The 17,177-nt window shown below is 44.5% G+C and overlaps 8 non-coding genes and 1 pseudogene across 8 annotated transcripts; all 9 read right to left on the bottom strand.

Moving 5' to 3' along the window:
* Positions 1–1,201: 1,201 nt before the first annotated feature.
* LOC141177012 (U2 spliceosomal RNA) lies at positions 1,202–1,392 on the bottom strand. The gene has a single exon (XR_012253647.1). It is a non-coding gene; the product is annotated as a U2 spliceosomal RNA (small nuclear RNA).
* Positions 1,393–2,507: 1,115 nt separating this feature from the next.
* LOC141177646 (U2 spliceosomal RNA) lies at positions 2,508–2,698 on the bottom strand. The gene has a single exon (XR_012254221.1). It is a non-coding gene; the product is annotated as a U2 spliceosomal RNA (small nuclear RNA).
* Positions 2,699–3,813: 1,115 nt separating this feature from the next.
* On the bottom strand, positions 3,814–4,023 carry LOC141177968 (U2 spliceosomal RNA; annotated as a pseudogene).
* A 6,107-nt stretch (positions 4,024–10,130) lies between these two features.
* On the bottom strand, positions 10,131–10,321 carry LOC141177540 (U2 spliceosomal RNA). Its single transcript, XR_012254126.1, has one exon. It is a non-coding gene; the product is annotated as a U2 spliceosomal RNA (small nuclear RNA).
* Positions 10,322–11,436: 1,115 nt separating this feature from the next.
* On the bottom strand, positions 11,437–11,627 carry LOC141177011 (U2 spliceosomal RNA). Its single transcript, XR_012253646.1, has one exon. It is a non-coding gene; the product is annotated as a U2 spliceosomal RNA (small nuclear RNA).
* Positions 11,628–12,739: 1,112 nt separating this feature from the next.
* Positions 12,740–12,930, bottom strand: LOC141177010 (U2 spliceosomal RNA). The gene has a single exon (XR_012253645.1). It is a non-coding gene; the product is annotated as a U2 spliceosomal RNA (small nuclear RNA).
* A 1,115-nt stretch (positions 12,931–14,045) lies between these two features.
* Positions 14,046–14,236, bottom strand: LOC141177439 (U2 spliceosomal RNA). The gene has a single exon (XR_012254033.1). It is a non-coding gene; the product is annotated as a U2 spliceosomal RNA (small nuclear RNA).
* A 1,115-nt stretch (positions 14,237–15,351) lies between these two features.
* Positions 15,352–15,542, bottom strand: LOC141177009 (U2 spliceosomal RNA). Its single transcript, XR_012253644.1, has one exon. It is a non-coding gene; the product is annotated as a U2 spliceosomal RNA (small nuclear RNA).
* Positions 15,543–16,657: 1,115 nt separating this feature from the next.
* Positions 16,658–16,848, bottom strand: LOC141177008 (U2 spliceosomal RNA). The gene has a single exon (XR_012253643.1). It is a non-coding gene; the product is annotated as a U2 spliceosomal RNA (small nuclear RNA).
* Between the last annotated feature and the right edge of the window lie 329 nt (positions 16,849–17,177).

Raw genomic sequence — 17,177 nt, 5'->3', positions numbered from 1 at the left:
TGACCAGGCCCCGTTCGCTAGCAAGTACTCCGGGAGGGTCTATCGTTGTTACCAGTAAAGACCCTGAACTACACCGTACCGTCTCTGAGTGGTTCCTGCTACCCCCATCATCCACGTCGGCTGCCCTGAGACCATACCCCTCCCGTTGGGGGTTATACTATCACGCTGCATAATCCTACCATCGGCCTCAGCGGTCTGCCCCGCAGCAGCAGCTCCCTGGCTGCACTCAACGGGTGGCGTAGTCATCAACTATTTACTACTAGTAGACTGCCGTCCAGTTTGACTCCCTGGGCACGGACCGGGTCACCGCCACGAGACTACAACCCTCCACGGATCCGGCTCCGGGTAAGCTCCCGCGTGCGCACCGCAGCGCGACACAGGCCCAGGGGCGCGTCAATTACATACCTCTCCTGCTGCTGCTGCTGCTGGCTGTCCAGCAGCAGACTGAAGGTGGCTGCTGCTGTGCACAGGTATATAAAGGCTCAGAACCTATTATGACACGCGCAGCCAGCGTTCCATTGCCACATTCCATCTACTGCAGGCAGGATACCTGGCTGGCTGAAAGTCGCTGAGAAGCTCACAGAGACCGCCATAAGCAACAGTTTAACAGAATGCCACAGACTAATCAACCAAACTTTTTGGGTTGGGTTCTCTTTTATAGTCTGCAGGCATTAAATGAAAGAAGTCAGTGTTCCAGCAGAAGGAGACAACGTTTCAGAAAAGGCATTGTAGCAAACCAAAAAAGAAATTTTAAGCGCAGCAGAGTAACCAGCGCACATACCTGTTAGCTCAGGTGAGTTTAAAAGGCTGCTGTTGATAACAAGGGCATTTGCTAAATAGATGGTGTGTGTGCAACAATATACTGAAAGGTCAATTATATTGTGCAGCTTATCTCACCACCTGTAGTTATTTAGGTGAAAGCTCCAAAATGCTTGCCTAATATGTCTGTTTATCCAAAAGGAAGTAAAAAGGGAGAGCTAGAAAGATAGCATTGCATCACATTACATGGCAATGCAATGCACAGTTGCTGAAGTTGAACCAAAATGAGCTTGTAATCTGGCTTCTGCAACTTTGAACATGAAAAATCCAATGAGGAGAAGAAAAGCAAAGCCAAAGAGTTCATCCCAAAATCCGACAAACAAGCAAAATGAACAAAAAACATTGAATTCAATTCTTTCTGATTTTAGAAACTGCATTAAAGAAGGGGTGCACCGGTCCTGGAGATACTGCAATACCAGGTCAATGCGTGGAGTGGACAGAGCAAGCTCTTTTTCCATCTCCCTGTTCTAAAAATCCATTTAATATATGGTCCCCAGATAGGGGACGTATCAGATATTAAACTGATAAGAACAGATACTACACTTGATCTTAGCCAAAAGGCCGAGAAGCGATAACCAGAATTGGTTTCAAACTACGGAGCCACCCAAGGATCCTGAAAAGTCCATTTGTGGAGATGAGCTCCTGGACTCCCGTTAAGAAGACATGTTGTCAACCTCTAGATCCCTTACATGCCTGCACTTTTCGGCTTGCTGCTGCTGCAATCCACGCGTTTTAGATCTGCATAACTCCACCTCTTTAAACACAGCACCTTCACCCCCTGCTGTTCCCACCCGCCTCAACACCGTTGGAAGGGAGGAGAACCAATTAAGGCGGGGGGTGGGGTGGAACGAGCAGCTGTCTACCCTTAGCAGGAGGGCTCCTGATTACATACCTCTCCTGCTGCTGCTGCTGCTGGCTGTCCAGCAGCAGACTGAAGGTGGCTGCTGCTGTGCACAGGTATATAAAGGCTCAGAGCCTATTATGACACGCGCAGCCAGCGTTCCATTGCCACATTCCATCTACTGCAGGCAGGATACCTGGCTGGCTGAATGTCGCTGAGAAGCTCACAGAGACCGCCATAAGCAACAGTTTAACAGAATGCCACAGACTAATCAACCAAACTTTTTGGGTTGGGTTCTCTTTTATAGTCTGCAGGCATTAAATGAAAGAAGTCAGTGTTCCAGCAGAAGGAGACAACGTTTCAGAAAAGGCATTGTAGCAAACCAAAAAAGAAATTTTAAGCGCAGCAGAGTAACCAGCGCACATACCTGTTAGCTCAGGTGAGTTTAAAAGGCTGCTGTTGATAACAAGGGCATTTGCTAAATAGATGGTGTGTGTGCAACAATATACTGAAAGGTCAATTATATTGTGCAGCTTATCTCACCACCTGTAGTTATTTAGGTGAAAGCTCCAAAATGCTTGCCTAATATGTCTGTTTATCCAAAAGGAAGTAAAAAGGGAGAGCTAGAAAGATAGCATTGCATCACATTACATGGCAATGCAATGCACAGTTGCTGAAGTTGAACCAAAATGAGCTTGTAATCTGGCTTCTGCAACTTTGAACATGAAAAATCCAATGAGGAGAAGAAAAGCAAAGCCAAAGAGTCCATCCCAAAATCCGACAAACAAGCAAAATGAACAAAAAACATTGAATTCAATTCTTTCTGATTTTAGAAACTGCATTAAAGAAGGGGTGCTCCGGTCCTGTAGATACTGCAATACCAGGTCAATGCGTGGAGTGGACAGAGCAAGCTCTTTTTCCATCTCCCTGTTCTAAAAATCCATTTAATATATGGTCCCCAGATAGGGGACGTATCAGATATTAAACTGATAAGAACAGATACTACACTTGATCTTAGCCAAAAGGCCGAGAAGCGATAACCAGAATTGGTTTCAAACTACGGAGCCACCCAAGGATCCTGAAAAGTCCATTTGTGGAGATGAGCTCCTGGACTCCCGTTAAGAAGACATGTTGTCAACCTCTAGATCCCTTACATGCCTGCACTTTTCGGCTTGCTGCTGCTGCAATCCACGCGTTTTAGATCTGCATAACTCCACCTCTTTAAACACAGCACCTTCACCCCCTGCTGTTCCCACCCGCCTCAACACCGTTGGAAGGGAGGAGAACCAATTAAGGCGGGGGGTGGGGTGGAACGAGCAGCTGTCTACCCTTAGCAGGAGGGCTCCTGATTACATACCTCTCCTGCTGCTGCTGCTGCTGGCTGTCCAGCAGCAGACTGAAGGTGGCTGCTGCTGTGCACAGGTATATAAAGGCTCAGAGCCTATTATGACACGCGCAGCCAGCGTTCCATTGCCACATTCCATCTACTGCAGGCAGGATACCTGGCTGGCTGAATGTCGCTGAGAAGCTCACAGAGACCGCCATAAGCAACAGTTTAACAGAATGCCACAGACTAATCAACCAAACTTTTTGGGTTGGGTTCTCTTTTATAGTCTGCAGGCATTAAATGAAAGAAGTCAGTGTTCCAGCAGAAGGAGACAACGTTTCAGAAAAGGCATTGTAGCAAACCAAAAAAGAAATTTTAAGCGCAGCAGAGTAACCAGCGCACATACCTGTTAGCTCAGGTGAGTTTAAAAGGCTGCTGTTGATAACAAGGGCATTTGCTAAATAGATGGTGTGTGTGCAACAATATACTGAAAGGTCAATTATATTGTGCAGCTTATCTCACCACCTGTAGTTATTTAGGTGAAAGCTCCAAAATGCTTGCCTAATATGTCTGTTTATCCAAAAGGAAGTAAAAAGGGAGAGCTAGAAAGATAGCATTGCATCACATTACATGGCAATGCAATGCACAGTTGCTGAAGTTGAACCAAAATGAGCTTGTAATCTGGCTTCTGCAACTTTGAACATGAAAAATCCAATGAGGAGAAGAAAAGCAAAGCCAAAGAGTCCATCCCAAAATCCGACAAACAAGCAAAATGAACAAAAAACATTGAATTCAATTCTTTCTGATTTTAGAAACTGCATTAAAGAAGGGGTGCTCCGGTCCTGGAGATACTGCAATACCAGGTCAATGCGTGGAGTGGACAGAGCAAGCTCTTTTTCCATCTCCCTGTTCTAAAAATCCATTTAATATATGGTCCCCAGATAGGGGACGTATCAGATATTAAACTGATAAGAACAGATTTTTTTTTTTTTTTTTTTTTTTAAACCATTCAGTTTAGTTTTTTAGCAAACAGTATGAATTTCTCCAAAATTTGCTACTTAAAACTTCTCATCATCATGGTTCTATTTATTTAGCAGTAGTATAAGACGAAATATAATCACAAGGGAACATCCTTTACGTAACACAAATGCAGAAACTTCAAGGAATCACAAAGAAAAAAAATCACTGGTATTTGATAAGGTAATGCCACTTTTTAAATTTCCAAATCCCTTCGGCATCTGTGCCACCACCGCCTCTGCTGTCCAACTTATATATCAGGTATAGTCTTGAAAGAATAAGTCTAACACATTCATTCACTGATAAAGATTTCCTCTTGAAAAGTCCAAGGTTCCTTGCATCCCACAAACTCTCCATCACACAAGCCATTATCAACCATAAAATTCTATCTTTAGACCGACTACACGCACCAATTCCAAACATCGCCACACGCCAATCCACAAAATTCACGCCTGCTAAACCCTTACACAATCCACCTACACACTTCCACACACTGTACGCGTACTCACAATCCCACATAACATGCCTCACAGTCTCACAACCACCACATCCCACTCTCGGACACACATCTGTTCTTATCAACTCTCTTTTCTTCTGCACTTCTCTCACAGGTAAAATATTATGTAAAGTCATCCACACCACATCCTTCTGTTTGTTTGACATCCCATACGTATCTAACTTCTTCCATGCATCTGAAACCTCATTCCCTCTCAGCCCAACAATATTACACTCTACCTCATTTGCACTCATTCTTTTCACCACATTCTTGGTCATTCTAAAATCATTCATTCCCACACTCAACAAATCATGCTTTCTCACAAATTTCTCAATCACCTCATACCAAACAGGACACTTAAAGGCCACAGGCACACTCGCATCTCTCTTCCTCCAGCATAACCCATGCAACATCCATCCAGCAGAATAATTAGCCATAAAAGCACCTTTATTGCCTTTACCCAGCAAAATAACCACAGTCTTAATATAATTAAGACCTAAAAAAACTTCAATATTGGGAAAGGCCAGCCCACCATGCTGACAAGCCTTAAAAAGGCTCTCCCGCTTCAACTTCTCCATCTTACTACACCACAGGAATGTGAATACCAACTTCTCTATTCTCTTAATTTTCCTGTAAGGAGAAGGAAAAACAGTCGCCACATAAAGCAGGATAGGGAGAATCACTGCTTTGATAATTAATACCTTACCACGCAGAGTCAATTCTCTCATTCGCCAAAAATTCAATTTACGTTCAACCCGCATACCACACTCTTCCCAACTTTCATTCCCTTTTAAGTCATCATTAAATAATACGCCCAAAATCTTGATTGCACCCACTTCACACTTTACACCATCCATACGAATACTACTATCTCCAAAACATTTAAAACTACATTTATTCCAATTTACCCTAAAACCAGATGCACCAACAAAAAAATCCAAAAGCAATTTAATTCTACTCAAAGAAGCCATACTTTCACTCACAACCACAACATCATCCATATAACCTAACACTTTCACATGCTTACCACCACTACCAGGCACCAACAAACCTCTCATCATTTTATCCCGTCTAATCAAACATAACAATGGTTCTATTACACATACAAATAAGACGGGGGACATAGGACACCCCTGCCTTACTCCTGACCTAATCTTCACTTTGTCACACAGCCACCCATTAACCAAGAACTCACTTGACACACAATCATACAATGATTTTACACAATTCACAAATTCTCTAGGAAACCCCATTCTTTCCAGTACTTTAAACAAAAACACATGCGAAACCCTGTCAAACGCCTTCTCAAAATCAATAGCTAAAGTCATACATTTCTGCTTTCTATCCTTGCAATCCCCAATCATATCTCTCAACAATAACAAGTTATCACTCATACTTCTTCCAGGCACTGCACATACTTGGTCCTCCTCCACAACACTACCAATCACTTCACGCAAACGATTTGCCAGTAACTTACTGTAGACCTTATAATCCGAATTCAGCAGTGTTATTGGTCTCCAGTTTTCCAAACGTTTCCTCTCACCCTTTTTATGCACAAGCACAACCACTCCTTCTTTCATTGATTCACACAACCTACCATTCACCCAGATATACTTACATACCTCAGTCAAATCTGTTCCCAAAACTTCCCATGCTTTCACATACAATTCTACAGGTATACCATCTTTCCCAGGAGTCTTACTCTTTTTAGCACTCCACACCACATTCTTCACTTCATCCAGAACTACATCCTCACACAACAGATCACGCTCCTCAGAATCAAGTTTTTTCTCCACACCATTCAGAACATATGACACAAGCCCAGAGTCAATCCATTTCTCATCATACAACTTGCTATAAAACCTATTCACTTCTTTCAGCACATCCTCACCCATACAGTTGGTTCCACTTTCATTCACAACTTCATTCATATCAGTCTTCCTACCATTCATTTTTTTAAAAAAGAACCTCGTACACTTCTCATTTTTCTCCAGGTGCTCAATTTTAGTACGATATATAATTTCCTTTCCTTTCTCATCCAACACACGCTTCAATTCATTCTTAGCCTCAGTAAGTTGATCAGACATCTCCAAACCACTTGCAACACACTTTCTCAACCAGTCAATCCGTCTATTAAGGTCATTAAACCTATTCCTATATCTGGCAGCTTTTCTATAGCCCCACTTTTTGAAGAAAGTTTTAAATTGCACTTTCACCCAGTCCCACCAGTCAAGAACACACACAAAATCCTTCTTACGCATTCTCCATCTTTCATACTTTACATTAAACTCATTCATCACCTCATCATCCTCTAACAGCCTTGCATTCAACTTCCATACCCCACTGCCATACACTTGGTCACCATTCGCACAAAACACGCCTCTCAAACATTCATGGTCCGAAAAAGGTACCTTTTGTTGAGAAAAATCCAAACATACCATATTTTTAGAAAATAACATTAAATCAATTCTGGAATGAATCTCACCACGGTCAGCATGATATGTCGGCGGTGGTGGCATGCCAAGAACAACAACTGCTGCATCTAAAAAGGAAAAATCACAAATTAAATGGGACAATTTCTTTCCTGTTATGTCACACTTTCCTTCTGTGACACAATTAACGTCCCCAACAAAAATAGTGGGAGATTTCCCTGGAAGAAAAAAACTTAATTTTTCAAGAAGAGCAAGCCGCTCTTCCTTCCCTGTAGGGCAATATAAATTAATAATTCTGACCCGCCACCCTCTATAACTCAAAAATGCAATTAAACATCGGCCCACCTCCACCACAATATAACTATCAATAGAGATTTCTTTATTCCCAACTAATATCCCCACCCCATCATTTTTATTATGATTAGACCCTGACCAGATATGCTGTCCGTAAGGCCAGTCTTTGTCACAAGGAGCATCCTGAATCCCACACTCCTGAAGGCAAAAAACATCAGCACCTAAATGTTTCAGGTAGTCCAGAACAGTTGTTCTTCTGATTTTAGATCTGATCTGCCTTACATTTAGGGACACTACATCCCAACCAGATTGGCAAGACATTAATTAAAGAAAAGAAATACATGACTCAATGTTGATCACACCATACTCATCCATTATCATCAGACTGGGAAAGCACCCCAAAGGTGTTGATGCTCTCAGGGATGCCAAGGTAAGGAGCATCAGGGGAGAAGACATCCTGCGGGTAAATGCGGTCACTTGCAGGACTGTCGCACCCTCCGCTGGCAGGTGAGTACTCTCGTCTGGGTTTTTTATTGGCCAGTTCAGGAGTATCATCATCATCAAAAGACCTCCCAGAAGTAAAGTCTCCTTGGCCACCATCCCTGGCCACCTCTTCGTCTGTAGCACCCCAGGACAATGCAGGGGTTCGAGCAAGAGACACATCCATGTCACCCTCACCACATATTTCGGACTGATGAGGGAGGTCCACATCCAACTCGGAGATCTCCATACTTGGCCCAGCAGGGGCTGGAGGGTCCAACAGGGTCTGGGCCTCACCCACCAGATCTTCAACCTCAGGGGGCTCCGTCTCCTCATTGATCTCTGCAGTAGTCACCTGTGGGGTAACAGCAGGGACAGTAGGCTTACCTTTGGTCACTTCGGAGAAGGACCTAGGCTTGACTTTAGCCTTACAATCCCGAATCACATGTCCTTCCTCCCCGCAGGCATCACATACCACCGGGTTGGAACAATCCTTCGCCAGATGACCGTACTTGTTGCACTTTCTACAGTTTGGCAATTGTTTGCAGAAATCCTGGATATGCCCGAACATGTTGCATCTCCTGCAGAACAATGGCGCCTCGGGAAAAAACAGATATCCAGAGTCTCTTCCAATTGTAAAGTTCAGGGGAGGATAGTGAATACCTCCAGGACCATGAGGGTCTATCCCAAACCTCACAAAGTATTTATACTTCCCAGTCCACAGCCCTTCTCCATTTAAGATTTTATGGGAGAATTGCACAAAAATGCAGTGTCTTCTCAGGAATGCAGTGATATCATCCCGGGAGATAAAGGGGTTGTGCATGAATACTACCACCGGGATATCCCCCTTAGAGTAGAGTACAGTGAAGATAAGTCCATCCAGCTGAGGGTGCTCTGAAAGGACTTGAAGAGTTTTGAAAAGGTTTTGGCAAGCCGCCATAGAAGAAAGCACCAAGACGTACCTATGCTCCCTTCTGAACTCCTGCAAACAGATGATCTCCGACTTCTGGATCTTCAGGATTTCATAGAAAATGGCGTTGACCAGGTATGACAACGAGAAATGGTCCTTCTTCTCCTCAGAGACCTCGATACGGAAAGCATTCTTGACCCGGGGATCCCCGGTCCCAGCAAAGCGAAGCTTGACACCCATGGTCGCTTCAGGAATCGCCTTCTCGTTTCCTCCTCACTCTCCCCCTATAGCAGCATCCAGCTTAAGCCACCGAAGTGGCGATGCTGGAAGGCCGAGGGCTAGTACACAAGGAACCTCTTGTCCAAACACTAGGTCTGAGCCAAAAGGCCGAGAAGCGATAACCAGAATTGGTTTCAAACTACGGAGCCACCCAAGGATCCTGAAAAGTCCATTTGTGGAGATGAGCTCCTGGACTCCCGTTAAGAAGACATGTTGTCAACCTCTAGATCCCTTACATGCCTGCACTTTTCGGCTTGCTGCTGCTGCAATCCACGCGTTTTAGATCTGCATAACTCCACCTCTTTAAACACAGCACCTTCACCCCCTGCTGTTCCCACCCGCCTCAACACCGTTGGAAGGGAGGAGAACCAATTAAGGCGGGGGGTGGGGTGGAACGAGCAGCTGTCTACCCTTAGCAGGAGGGCTCCTGATTACATACCTCTCCTGCTGCTGCTGCTGCTGGCTGTCCAGCAGCAGACTGAAGGTGGCTGCTGCTGTGCACAGGTATATAAAGGCTCAGAGCCTATTATGACACGCGCAGCCAGCGTTCCATTGCCACATTCCATCTACTGCAGGCAGGATACCTGGCTGGCTGAATGTCGCTGAGAAGCTCACAGAGACCGCCATAAGCAACAGTTTAACAGAATGCCACAGACTAATCAACCAAACTTTTTGGGTTGGGTTCTCTTTAATAGTCTGCAGGCATTAAATGAAAGAAGTCAGTGTTCCAGCAGAAGGAGACAACGTTTCAGAAAAGGCATTGTAGCAAACCAAAAAAGAAATTTTAAGCGCAGCAGAGTAACCAGCGCACATACCTGTTAGCTCAGGTGAGTTTAAAAGGCTGCTGTTGATAACAAGGGCATTTGCTAAATAGATGGTGTGTGTGCAACAATATACTGAAAGGTCAATTATATTGTGCAGCTTATCTCACCACCTGTAGTTATTTAGGTGAAAGCTCCAAAATGCTTGCCTAATATGTCTGTTTATCCAAAAGGAAGTAAAAAGGGAGAGCTAGAAAGATAGCATTGCATCACATTACATGGCAATGCAATGCACAGTTGCTGAAGTTGAACCAAAATGAGCTTGTAATCTGGCTTCTGCAACTTTGAACATGAAAAATCCAATGAGGAGAAGAAAAGCAAAGCCAAAGAGTCCATCCCAAAATCCGACAAACAAGCAAAATGAACAAAAAACATTGAATTCAATTCTTTCTGATTTTAGAAACTGCATTAAAGAAGGGGTGCACCGGTCCTGGAGATACTGCAATACCAGGTCAATGCGTGGAGTGGACAGAGCAAGCTCTTTTTCCATCTCCCTGTTCTAAAAATCCATTTAATATATGGTCCCCAGATAGGGGGCGTATCAGATATTAAACTGATAAGAACAGATACTACACTTGATCTTAGCCAAAAGGCCGAGAAGCGATAACCAGAATTGGTTTCAAACTACGGAGCCACCCAAGGATCCTGAAAAGTCCATTTGTGGAGATGAGCTCCTGGACTCCCGTTAAGAAGACATGTTGTCAACCTCTAGATCCCTTACATGCCTGCACTTTTCGGCTTGCTGCTGCTGCAATCCACGCGTTTTAGATCTGCATAACTCCACCTCTTTAAACACAGCACCTTCACCCCCTGCTGTTCCCACCCGCCTCAACACCGTTGGAAGGGAGGAGAACCAATTAAGGCGGGGGGTGGGGTGGAACGAGCAGCTGTCTACCCTTAGCAGGAGGGCTCCTGATTACATACCTCTCCTGCTGCTGCTGCTGCTGGCTGTCCAGCAGCAGACTGAAGGTGGCTGCTGCTGTGCACAGGTATATAAAGGCTCAGAGCCTATTATGACACGCGCAGCCAGCGTTCCATTGCCACATTCCATCTACTGCAGGCAGGATACCTGGCTGGCTGAATGTCGCTGAGAAGCTCACAGAGACCGCCATAAGCAACAGTTTAACAGAATGCCACAGACTAATCAACCAAACTTTTTGGGTTGGGTTCTCTTTTATAGTCTGCAGGCATTAAATGAAAGAAGTCAGTGTTCCAGCAGAAGGAGACAACGTTTCAGAAAAGGCATTGTAGCAAACCAAAAAAGAAATTTTAAGCGCAGCAGAGTAACCAGCGCACATACCTGTTAGCTCAGGTGAGTTTAAAAGGCTGCTGTTGATAACAAGGGCATTTGCTAAATAGATGGTGTGTGTGCAACAATATACTGAAAGGTCAATTATATTGTGCAGCTTATCTCACCATCTGTAGTTATTTAGGTGAAAGCTCCAAAATGCTTGCCTAATATGTCTGTTTATCCAAAAGGAAGTAAAAAGGGAGAGCTAGAAAGATAGCATTGCATCACATTACATGGCAATGCAATGCACAGTTGCTGAAGTTGAACCAAAATGAGCTTGTAATCTGGCTTCTGCAACTTTGAACATGAAAAATCCAATGAGGAGAAGAAAAGCAAAGCCAAAGAGTCCATCCCAAAATCCGACAAACAAGCAAAATGAACAAAAAACATTGAATTCAATTCTTTCTGATTTTAGAAACTGCATTAAAGAAGGGGTGCACCGGTCCTGGAGATACTGCAATACCAGGTCAATGCGTGGAGTGGACAGAGCAAGCTCTTTTTCCATCTCCCTGTTCTAAAAATCCATTTAATATATGGTCCCCAGATAGGGGACGTATCAGATATTAAACTGATAAGAACAGATACTACACTTGATCTTAGCCAAAAGGCCGAGAAGCGATAACCAGAATTGGTTTCAAACTACGGAGCCACCCAAGGATCCTGAAAAGTCCATTTGTGGAGATGAGCTCCTGGACTCCCGTTAAGAAGACATGTTGTCAACCTCTAGATCCCTTACATGCCTGCACTTTTCGGCTTGCTGCTGCTGCAATCCACGCGTTTTAGATCTGCATAACTTCACCTCTTTAAACACAGCACCTTCACCCCCTGCTGTTCCCACCCGCCTCAACACCGTTGGAAGGGAGGAGAACCAATTAAGGCGGGGGGTGGGGTGGAACGAGCAGCTGTCTACCCTTAGCAGGAGGGCTCCTGATTACATACCTCTCCTGCTGCTGCTGCTGGCTGTCCAGCAGCAGACTGAAGGTGGCTGCTGCTGTGCACAGGTAAATAAAGGCTCAGAGCCTATTATAACACGCGCAGCCAGCGTTCCATTGCCACATTCCATCTACTGCAGGCAGGATACCTGGCTGGCTGAATGTCGCTGAGAAGCTCACAGAGACCGCCATAAGCAACAGTTTAACAGAATGCCACAGACTAATCAACCAAACTTTTTGGGTTGGGTTCTCTTTTATAGTCTGCAGGCATTAAATGAAAGAAGTCAGTGTTCCAGCAGAAGGAGACAACGTTTCAGAAAAGGCATTGTAGCAAACCAAAAAAGAAATTTTAAGCGCAGCAGAGTAACCAGCGCACATACCTGTTAGCTCAGGTGAGTTTAAAAGGCTGCTGTTGATAACAAGGGCATTTGCTAAATAGATGGTGTGTGTGCAACAATATACTGAAAGGTCAATTATATTGTGCAGCTTATCTCACCACCTGTAGTTATTTAGGTGAAAGCTCCAAAATGCTTGCCTAATATGTCTGTTTATCCAAAAGGAAGTAAAAAGGGAGAGCTAGAAAGATAGCATTGCATCACATTACATGGCAATGCAATGCACAGTTGCTGAAGTTGAACCAAAATGAGCTTGTAATCTGGCTTCTGCAACTTTGAACATGAAAAATCCAATGAGGAGAAGAAAAGCAAAGCCAAAGAGTCCATCCCAAAATCCGACAAACAAGCAAAATGAACAAAAAACATTGAATTCAATTCTTTCTGATTTTAGAAACTGCATTAAAGAAGGGGTGCACCGGTCCTGGAGATACTGCAATACCAGGTCAATGCGTGGAGTGGACAGAGCAAGCTCTTTTTCCATCTCCCTGTTCTAAAAATCCATTTAATATATGGTCCCCAGATAGGGGACGTATCAGATATTAAACTGATAAGAACAGATACTACACTTGATCTTAGCCAAAAGGCCGAGAAGCGATAACCAGAATTGGTTTCAAACTACGGAGCCACCCAAGGATCCTGAAAAGTCCATTTGTGGAGATGAGCTCCTGGACTCCCTTTAAGAAGACATGTTGTCAACCTCTAGATCCCTTACATGCCTGCACTTTTCGGCTTGCTGCTGCTGCAATCCACGCGTTTTAGATCTGCATAACTCCACCTCTTTAAACACAGCACCTTCACCCCCTGCTGTTCCCACCCGCCTCAACACCGTTGGAAGGGAGGAGAACCAATTAAGGCGGGGGGTGGGGTGGAACGAGCAGCTGTCTACCCTTAGCAGGAGGGCTCCTGATTACATACCTCTCCTGCTGCTGCTGCTGCTGGCTGTCCAGCAGCAGACTGAAGGTGGCTGCTGCTGTGCACAGGTATATAAAGGCTCAGAGCCTATTATGACACGCGCAGCCAGCGTTCCATTGCCACATTCCATCTACTGCAGGCAGGATACCTGGCTGGCTGAATGTCGCTGAGAAGCTCACAGAGACCGCCATAAGCAACAGTTTAACAGAATGCCACAGACTAATCAACCAAACTTTTTGGGTTGGGTTCTCTTTTATAGTCTGCAGGCATTAAATGAAAGAAGTCAGTGTTCCAGCAGAAGGAGACAACGTTTCAGAAAAGGCATTGTAGCAAACCAAAAAAGAAATTTTAAGCGCAGCAGAGTAACCAGCGCACATACCTGTTAGCTCAGGTGAGTTTAAAAGGCTGCTGTTGATAACAAGGGCATTTGCTAAATAGATGGTGTGTGTGCAACAATATACTGAAAGGTCAATTATATTGTGCAGCTTATCTCACCACCTGTAGTTATTTAGGTGAAAGCTCCAAAATGCTTGCCTAATATGTCTGTTTATCCAAAAGGAAGTAAAAAGGGAGAGCTAGAAAGATAGCATTGCATCACATTACATGGCAATGCAATGCACAGTTGCTGAAGTTGAACCAAAATGAGCTTGTAATCTGGCTTCTGCAACTTTGAACATGAAAAATCCAATGAGGAGAAGAAAAGCAAAGCCAAAGAGTCCATCCCAAAATCCGACAAACAAGCAAAATGAACAAAAAACATTGAATTCAATTCTTTCTGATTTTAGAAACTGCATTAAAGAAGGGGTGCACCGGTCCTGGAGATACTGCAATACCAGGTCAATGCGTGGAGTGGACAGAGCAAGCTCTTTTTCCATCTCCCTGTTCTAAAAATCCATTTAATATATGGTCCCCAGATAGGGGACGTATCAGATATTAAACTGATAAGAACAGATACTACACTTGATCTTAGCCAAGAGGCCGAGAAGCGATAACCAGAATTGGTTTCAAACTACGGAGCCACCCAAGGATCCTGAAAAGTCCATTTGTGGAGATGAGCTCCTGGACTCCCGTTAAGAAGACATGTTGTCAACCTCTAGATCCCTTACATGCCTGCACTTTTCGGCTTGCTGCTGCTGCAATCCACGCGTTTTAGATCTGCATAACTCCACCTCTTTAAACACAGCACCTTCACCCCCTGCTGTTCCCACCCGCCTCAACACCGTTGGAAGGGAGGAGAACCAATTAAGGCGGGGGGTGGGGTGGAACGAGCAGCTGTCTACCCTTAGCAGGAGGGCTCCTGATTACATACCTCTCCTGCTGCTGCTGCTGCTGGCTGTCCAGCAGCAGACTGAAGGTGGCTGCTGCTGTGCACAGGTATATAAAGGCTCAGAGCCTATTATGACACGCGCAGCCAGCGTTCCATTGCCACATTCCATCTACTGCAGGCAGGATACCTGGCTGGCTGAATGTCGCTGAGAAGCTCACAGAGACCGCCATAAGCAACAGTTTAACAGAATGCCACAGACTAATCAACCAAACTTTTTGGGTTGGGTTCTCTTTTATAGTCTGCAGGCATTAAATGAAAGAAGTCAGTGTTCCAGCAGAAGGAGACAACGTTTCAGAAAAGGCATTGTAGCAAACCAAAAAAGAAATTTTAAGCGCAGCAGAGTAACCAGCGCACATACCTGTTAGCTCAGGTGAGTTTAAAAGGCTGCTGTTGATAACAAGGGCATTTGCTAAATAGATGGTGTGTGTGCAACAATATACTGAAAGGTCAATTATATTGTGCAGCTTATCTCACCACCTGTAGTTATTTAGGTGAAAGCTCCAAAATGCTTGCCTAATATGTCTGTTTATCCAAAAGGAAGTAAAAAGGGAGAGCTAGAAAGATAGCATTGCATCACATTACATGGCAATGCAATGCACAGTTGCTGAAGTTGAACCAAAATGAGCTTGTAATCTGGCTTCTGCAACTTTGAACATGAAAAATCCAATGAGGAGAAGAAAAGCAAAGCCAAAGAGTCCATCCCAAAATCCGACAAACAAGCAAAATGAACAAAAAACATTGAATTCAATTCTTTCTGATTTTAGAAACTGCATTAAAGAAGGGGTGCACCGGTCCTGGAGATACTGCAATACCAGGTCAATGCGTGGAGTGGACAGAGCAAGCTCTTTTTCCATCTCCCTGTTCTAAAAATCCATTTAATATATGGTCCCCAGATAGGGGACGTATCAGATATTAAACTGATAAGAACAGATACTACACTTGATCTTAGCCAAAAGGCCGAGAAGCGATAACCAGAATTGGTTTCAAACTACGGAGCCACCCAAGGATCCTGAAAAGTCCATTTGTGGAGATGAGCTCCTGGACTCCCGTTAAGAAGACATGTTGTCAACCTCTAGATCCCTTACATGCCTGCACTTTTCGGCTTGCTGCTGCTGCAATCCACGCGTTTTAGATCTGCATAACTCCACCTCTTTAAACACAGCACCTTCACCCCCTGCTGTTCCCACCCGCCTCAACACCGTTGGAAGGGAGGAGAACCAATTAAGGCGGGGGGTGGGGTGGAACGAGCAGCTGTCTACCCTTAGCAGGAGGGCTCCTGATTACATACCTCTCCTGCTGCTGCTGCTGCTGGCTGTCCAGCAGCAGACTGAAGGTGGCTGCTGCTGTGCACAGGTATATAAAGGCTCAGAGCCTATTATGACACGCGCAGCCAGCGTTCCATTGCCACATTCCATCTACTGCAGGCAGGATACCTGGCTGGCTGAATGTCGCTGAGAAGCTCACAGAGACCGCCATAAGCAACAGTTTAACAGAATGCCACAGACTAATCAACCAAACTTTTTGGGTTGGGTTCTCTTTTATAGTCTGCAGGCATTAAATGAAAGAAGTCAGTGTTCCAGCAGAAGGAGACAACGTTTCAGAAAAGGCATTGTAGCAAACCAAAAAAGAAATTTTAAGCGCAGCAGAGTAACCAGCGCACATACCTGTTAGCTCAGGTGAGTTTAAAAGGCTGCTGTTGATAACAAGGGCATTTGCTAAATAGATGGTGTGTGTGCAACAGTATACTGAAAGGTCAATTATATTGTGCAGCTTATCTCACCATCTGTAGTTATTTAGGTGAAAGCTCCAAAATGCTTGCCTAATATGTCTGTTTATCCAAAAGGAAGTAAAAAGGGAGAGCTAGAAAGATAGCATTGCATCACATTACATGGCAATGCAATGCACAGTTGCTGAAGTTGAACCAAAATGAGCTTGTAATCTGGCTTCTGCAACTTTGAACATGAAAAATCCATTGAGGAGAAGAAAAGCAATGCCAAAGAGTCCATCCCAAAATCCGACAAACAAGCAAAATGAACAAAAAACATTGAATTCAATTCTTTCTGATTTTAGAAACTGCATTAAAGAAGGGGTGCACCGGTCCTGGAGATACTGCAATACCAGGTCAATGCGTGGAGTGGACAGAGCAAGCTCTTTTTCCATCTCCCTGTTCTAAAAATCCATTTAATATATGGTCCCCAGATAGGGGACGTATCAGATATTAAACTGATAAGAACAGATACTACACTTGATCTTAGCCAAAAGGCCGAGAAGCGATAACCAGAATTGGTTTCAAACTACGGAGCCACCCAAGGATCCTGAAAAGTCCATTTGTGGAGATGAGCTCCTGGACTCCCGTTAAGAAGACATGTTGTCAACCTCTAGATCCCTTACATGCCTGCACTTTTCGGCTTGCTGCTGCTGCAATCCACGCGTTTTAGATCTGCATAACTCCACCTCTTTAAACACAGCACCTTCACCCCCTGCTGTTCCCACCCGCCTCAACACCGTTGGAAGGGAGGAGAACCAATTAAGGCGGGGGGTGGGGTGGAACGAGCAGCTGTCTACCCTTAGCAGGAGGGCTCCTGATTACATACCTCTCCTGCT

Source organism: Phyllobates terribilis, unplaced genomic scaffold, assembly GCF_046119375.1.
Source record: "Phyllobates terribilis strain yellow unplaced genomic scaffold, ASM4611937v1 Scaffold_27__1_contigs__length_16484149, whole genome shotgun sequence".
Taxonomy (NCBI): Eukaryota; Metazoa; Chordata; class Amphibia; order Anura; family Dendrobatidae; genus Phyllobates; species Phyllobates terribilis.
This window is presented reverse-complemented; position numbering and strand designations above follow the sequence as displayed.